This window comes from Capricornis sumatraensis, chromosome 18 (assembly GCF_032405125.1).
Source record: "Capricornis sumatraensis isolate serow.1 chromosome 18, serow.2, whole genome shotgun sequence".
In the NCBI taxonomy this organism is placed as follows: domain Eukaryota; kingdom Metazoa; phylum Chordata; class Mammalia; order Artiodactyla; family Bovidae; genus Capricornis; species Capricornis sumatraensis.
Genome location: NC_091086.1, coordinates 64,943,646 through 64,949,645, shown reverse-complemented (window position 1 = coordinate 64,949,645; position 6,000 = coordinate 64,943,646).

Here is a 6,000-nt window from a genome sequence, read left to right as displayed (position 1 = left end):
TGGGGTCGGAGAAGCTTGACGCTGGGAAGTGACCTCTGAGCCGAGAGCAGGAGAGTGAGTAGAGTGAGGAGCATCCCAGACAGAGATGAGTGCGTCCCAATGACAGGCACGGAGGCAGGGGTGAGCGCTGATGGAGACGCTGAGGGCAGCCAGTCATCTTGGAGCAAAGAGGCCTGAAGAGGTGAGAGAGCAGGGAGGAATCAGGGTCAGGCCCGGGGGTAGGGAGAGCACCCACCCCGGCTTACCTGGGACAGTGGGTGTCCTTGGATGAGAAACTCTCAGTGCTGAAACTGGGGAGGTCCCAGGCAAGTCAGAAGGAGTGGGTCACCCTCCCTGGAGGTCATTAATATATAGTTAGTCATTAATATACATTAATATACAGTTGGGCTCCTTTATTATTAACTACAGCAAAACTCCTTTTTCGGTCGGCGTAGCTCCCAGCCTTGGGAAAACAGCCACTGACTGGTGAAAGTAGCCCCTCGCCTTGGCCAAAGGGAAAGAGGTACAAAGCACAGGGGGCTCTTAAACTTGTTGGATGACATGACCAGGGAGACTTTTTTATCTGTGCAGTTTCCCCTAAGGGTAATTTTGGAGATTAACTGGCAGGTGATGATATATTTGAGCTAACAGAAATAGGCAAGGATGGAGGAAGCCCCGACTCCAGAGCAGTGTTTCTCAGCACCAGCAATGCATTGGAACCATCTGGGAAATTTTTTTAAAAAAGGCGCCAGGACCCCAGCCAGTAAATGAGACTCTCCACAGGTAGGGCCAGGGCCAGGGTGATTCCCTGCTCCGTGGTAGCACCTCTGAGGCTTTGGTGAACACGTGACTTGCGGGGACTATTGTAGATCACAGATTCTGCCTCCATGGGGCCCAACCATTGTATTTATGAATGCCCAGGTGATAAGGATGTTGCTGGTCAATAGACTTTGTGTGGTTGTTCGTTCGCAAAGTCGTGTCCAACTCTTGGTGACCCCATGGACTGCAGCACGCCGGTTTCCCCTGTCCTTCACCAACTCCTGGAGCTTGCTCAAACTCATGCCCATTGAATCAGTGATCCCATCCAACCATCTCATCCTCTGCCATCCCCTTCTCCTCCTGCCTTCTCTCTTTCCCAGCATTAGGGTCTTTTCCAATGAGTTGGCTCTTTGCATCATGTGACCAAAGTATTGGAGCTACAGCATCAGTCCTTCCAATGAGTATTCAGGGTTGATTTCCTTTAGGGTTGATTGGTTTGATCTTCTTGCGCTCCAGGGGACTCTCAAGAGTCTTCTCCAACACCACAGTTCAAAAGCATCAATTCTTTGGCACTCAGCCTTCTTTATGGTCCCACTCTCGCATCCATACATGACTGCTGGAAAAACCATGGATTTGACTACATGGACCTTTGTCGGCAAAGACTTTGAGTACGATATTCTGTAATGTTTGATGGGTTTGTTTGGAAGCCTCTGCTTTCTTTTTAGGAGAGCAGATCTGAGAGACCATGTTAGGGTAGAAGGTCCTTGAGAGACTAGAGAGGGAGGACAGGGAGGCCCCCGCCCTGGGCTCCCGTCACTTGTGGGCCCAGCCCGACTTCTCAGTTGGTTCCAGTGGTGCTTGGGGTCATGTGGTGAGGCCGGTTCCTGGTTCCAGGAGAACCAGCTCTTGGAGGCTTCTGGCTGGGATGATGCAGTAAGCGATGCTTCATTGCCTTCTCACTTTTTTAGAGGCCTCTCTAGCTGACCCCACTGGCTGCCAGGATGTGGGTCTTTCCAACAACTAAGAAAAGCCTGAAAGATTTTTTAAAAATGACACATCCATGTGAAAAAAAAAAAAAATCAACAAAAAACACACACCACCGACCTCAGACTGGAAAATGGTGTTGGAGAAGGGAAGCCAATTAGAAGGGTTAGTACTCATTAGTGACAGAGGCCAGATGATTCTGAGGAATGGAAAAATCACTGCAGGGCGAAAGTGGCTCATCTCAGAGTGTCCTTTTATTTCTCCCTGGGTCATGTGTTCATGCATGGTCTGTGTTGGGATGTGGAAGACAAGCTTGATCTTTAAAGGTCTAAGAGTTAAGAAGGGGACAGAGTGCCACAGAAGCCGTGGCGGGTGGGAGCAGTGAGCCGAGTCCAGCGATGTGAAGTTTCGTGGGGATGTGTGCCGGCTCCTGGGACTCGGAGAGCTTGCCCCGTGATATGGATAAGCCCTTGCTTCCCTCCCCAGGTTCTGAACTTACCAATAGGTAGAGACCGGAGTCAGGGATTTTTTTTTTTTTTAATGTCAGCTGGGTAGTAAAATCCTATGTCTTAGGTGGTGTGGCCAGGTGGGTTAGCCGGCAGTGCCTGAGGTGTGCTCACCCCGCAGAGGTCAGGCCTCTCTCCCAGAGAGTCAGCCTCCCCCCAGGCCCCTCTCTGCAGGCAGGCAGTAGTGGGTTGAGCTGAGTGGAGAGTCTGAACCCCTGCTGTCAGATAGTCTCCCGCCTTCAAGAAAGATCCCCTGGAGAAGGAAATGGCAACCCACTCCAGTATTCTTGCCTGGAAAATTCCATAGACTGAGGAGACCGGTAGGCTACAGTCCATGTCGAAAACAACTAAATGATTTCACTTTCAAAAAAGAGCAAGGGGAGAGGGGCGGAGGCCAGTACCAGACCTCCAGGAAAGTTCTTCCACCTGGAGGTTTGGGGACATGGGGGACGAGAGCGCCTGCCCACCTCTCCCCCTTCAGCAGACGGGGAGCAGCAGGTCTCAAGGGCTTCAGGTCGATGGCGGGCTGACTACTAACACAGCCACAGGCTGCATTAATGCGAATGGATCAGTGAGACCGAGTCTGGTCAACCACAGCTCATGGGCCACTCAATTTTTCTGTGGCTTGCAACCTATAAAAGGTCTTTACATTTTTTGTAATAGTTAGGGGGAAAAAAAATCAAAAGAGGAATCCCTTTTCCTGACATGTGAAACTTACTTGAAATTCAGATTTCAGCATCCCTAGGAAAGTTTTCTTGGGACACCGCCCTGCTGTGTATTGTCCGATGGCTGCTTCCACTCCTCCAGGGGCCGATGTGAGCGGGTGGGATGGAGGCCAGATGGCCGGCAGTGCCTGGAATCTTCCCTCTCCGGCCCTGCACGGAAGTCTTGCTGACTCCGCTGGAGAGTGAAGCAGTGGCCACATGATTGGTGGCTCCCCTGCCTGCGTCACACCCAGGACAGTGTGTTCCAGCCCACGGCCACACTTTAAGTTGGGGTGGGTCCCCAAAAGGGTCACAGGGATGGTGAAGAGGCCTCCCTCCCACCCCGCCACCCCGCACCAAACCATGTCAAGTGAGGCCTGGTAGGGAGAACCGGGGTGTCTGAGCCAGAAGAGGAAAAGGCACTGTGGGAATGCCAGCTGCCTTCAGAGTTCGTGCTCGTTAACTGTTTTGAATTCTTGGAAGAGAAGTACTCAGGGAAGGCAGTTGTGTAGTTAATTCAAGGGGCACTGACCTTGAGTCGGAGCATGTGGGTTCAAGTTCAGGTTTTTGCTTGCTTTCTCCAGGCTTCAAAGATGAAGTGCGTGTACACCAGTGGCCAGGTCCACAGTGAATTAAGGCTCAGCTTTCACCCCAGAGGGGCTTTCTGGCCCATAGGGGACACAGTCATGAATACACTGAACCAGAACCCACCTGCAGTGTGGACAGCGTTGGTGGGGGGTGGGGTTGGGGGGTACTGGGGGAGGGATTCATCCTGCCAAGGGACTCGTGTGACTTGGACCTCAGAGAGCAAGTAGAATTCCAGCCCAGAGCATCCTGTGTCCCTGTGAAGTGGTCACTAATCTGAGAAGCTGTCGTGAGGAAGGGGGCTTGGACATGTTCCTCGTGACCCCAAGCAGTGACAACGCAGGTGGTGGTGACAGGTCTGGTCATGCCAGCTTCTTGCTTCCAATCCGGCGCGGGGGGGTTGGGGGGGGAGGCTTTCCTTGCTCTTCAGCATCAGCGTCTCCCAAGGGGATGCAGCCTGCTGGTCTCCCCTCAATTTCCCGTCCAGGCTCTGGGTCCCAGCCCCGCCTCACATCCTCGGGGGAGCCTCCCCCAGCTCGGGTCCAGGTCAGGTCCCTGTGTTACCCCCACCAGTGTCCTCTGCACGGCCTTGGTCGTGCTGCAGACACATGAGGACAGTCTATCCAGGTGTGAATGGACGGAGGAACATCCAGTCTTTCCAGTTCACCGTGGTGGCATCGGTACCCGGCCTACAGAGCAGCGTCATCTGTAGTTGTAGAATAGTGATACATCTGATCGTTGGAGAAACACCCCAGAAGAGGAAATGGGCTCCCATCAGCGGGGGGTGAGTTCCCACCCCAGAGGCGTAGAGACACTGATGGTGACCACTTGGAGGGGCTCAGCCGACAGCTTGCACAGATTCATGGCCTGTGTGTTGTGAGCACACTCGGGGCTTCCTGTGTCTCATTACCAACCTCCCGCATCACTGTTGGTCTCCACTGTTGGGGAGACTCCTGGGGCTGACTCATCTGAGGTTCTACAGCTAGAAAATGACAGAATAAAGACTGGGTCCTAGGCTTATTCCGCCAGCCTGCTGTCTCCACCAGGGCCGAGCCAGGGCCTGCCTGGTGGGGTGCCGAGATTGGAGTTCTGGGATCCCTGGAGCCTAGCCCACCTACTGTTTCTGTGTTTTTGTAGTTGGGTGGGTTTTAAGCCCCCTCCAGAAGGTTAGAAAATTCGAATGATAGGTGGCATTGAACACACCTAATGATGTGCCCAGTACATGAAGATACTGAGCTATGATGTTATTAAAAACGTGGTATATTGTCACCCTGCTTATTTAACTTATATGCAGAGTACATCATGAGAAATGCTGGGCTGGAAGAAGCACGGGCTGGAAGAAGCACAAGCTGGAATCAAGATTGCTGGGAGAAATATCAATAACCTCAGATATGCAGATGACACCACCCTTATGGCAGAAAATGAAGAGGAACTAAAAAGCCCCTTGATGAAAGTGAAAGAGAGTGAAAAAGTTGGCTTAAAGCTCAACATTCAGAAAACTAAGATCATGGCATCTGGTCCCATCACTTCATGAGAAATAGATGGGGAAACAGTGGAAACAGTGTCAGACTTTATTTTTGGGGGCTCCAAAATCACTGCAGATGGTGATTGCCTTGAAATTAAAAGACACTTATTTCTTGGAAGGAAAGTTATGACCAACCTAGATAACATATTCAAAGGCAGAGACATTACTTTGCCAACAAAGGTCTGTCTAGTCAAGGCTATGGATTTTCCAGTGGTCATGTATGGATGTGAGAGTTGGACTGTGAAGAAGGCTGAGCGCCGAAGAATTGATGCTTTTGAACTGTGGTGTTGGAGAAGACTCTTGAGAGTCCCTTGAACTGGAAGGAGATCCAACCAGTCCATCCTAAAGGAGATCAGTCCTGGGTGTTCGTTGGAAGGACTGATGCTGAAGCTGAAACTCCAATACTTTGGCCACCTCATGCGAAGAGTTGACTCATTGGAAAAGACCCTGATGCTGGGAGGCATTGGGGGCAAGAGGAGAAGGTGATGGCAGAGGATGAGATGGCTGGATGGCATCACCAACTCAATGGACATGAGTTTGGGTAAACTCCAGGAGTTGGTGATGGACAGGGATGCCTGGCATGCTGCGATTCATGGGGTTGCAAAGAGTCGGACACGACTGAGCAACTGAACTCAACAGTCCTCTTGGTGTTGGCAAGGAGCATTTCCTGCTGCATTTGTTGAACTCTGGGTTGGCAGGAAGGAGCCTGGGGTAGACGTGCCCAGTCCTGTGGGATGTGGACTGTGTACCTAGCTTGAAGTCAGTTGTCTCACAGGGCTATGGTCCTGTGACTCACTGGTCACAACTTTCAAGATAAAAAGCTTGCACGTTGGCGGTTCTCTTCCTCAGTGATACTGATCTTGTCGTTGGTTATAGAACTTTACTAAGTGGAAGACGGTTGTTTCTTAAGCAGGACTAATGCCTGAAATCCAAAAGTGTAGAAAGTCTTTGGAGCTCA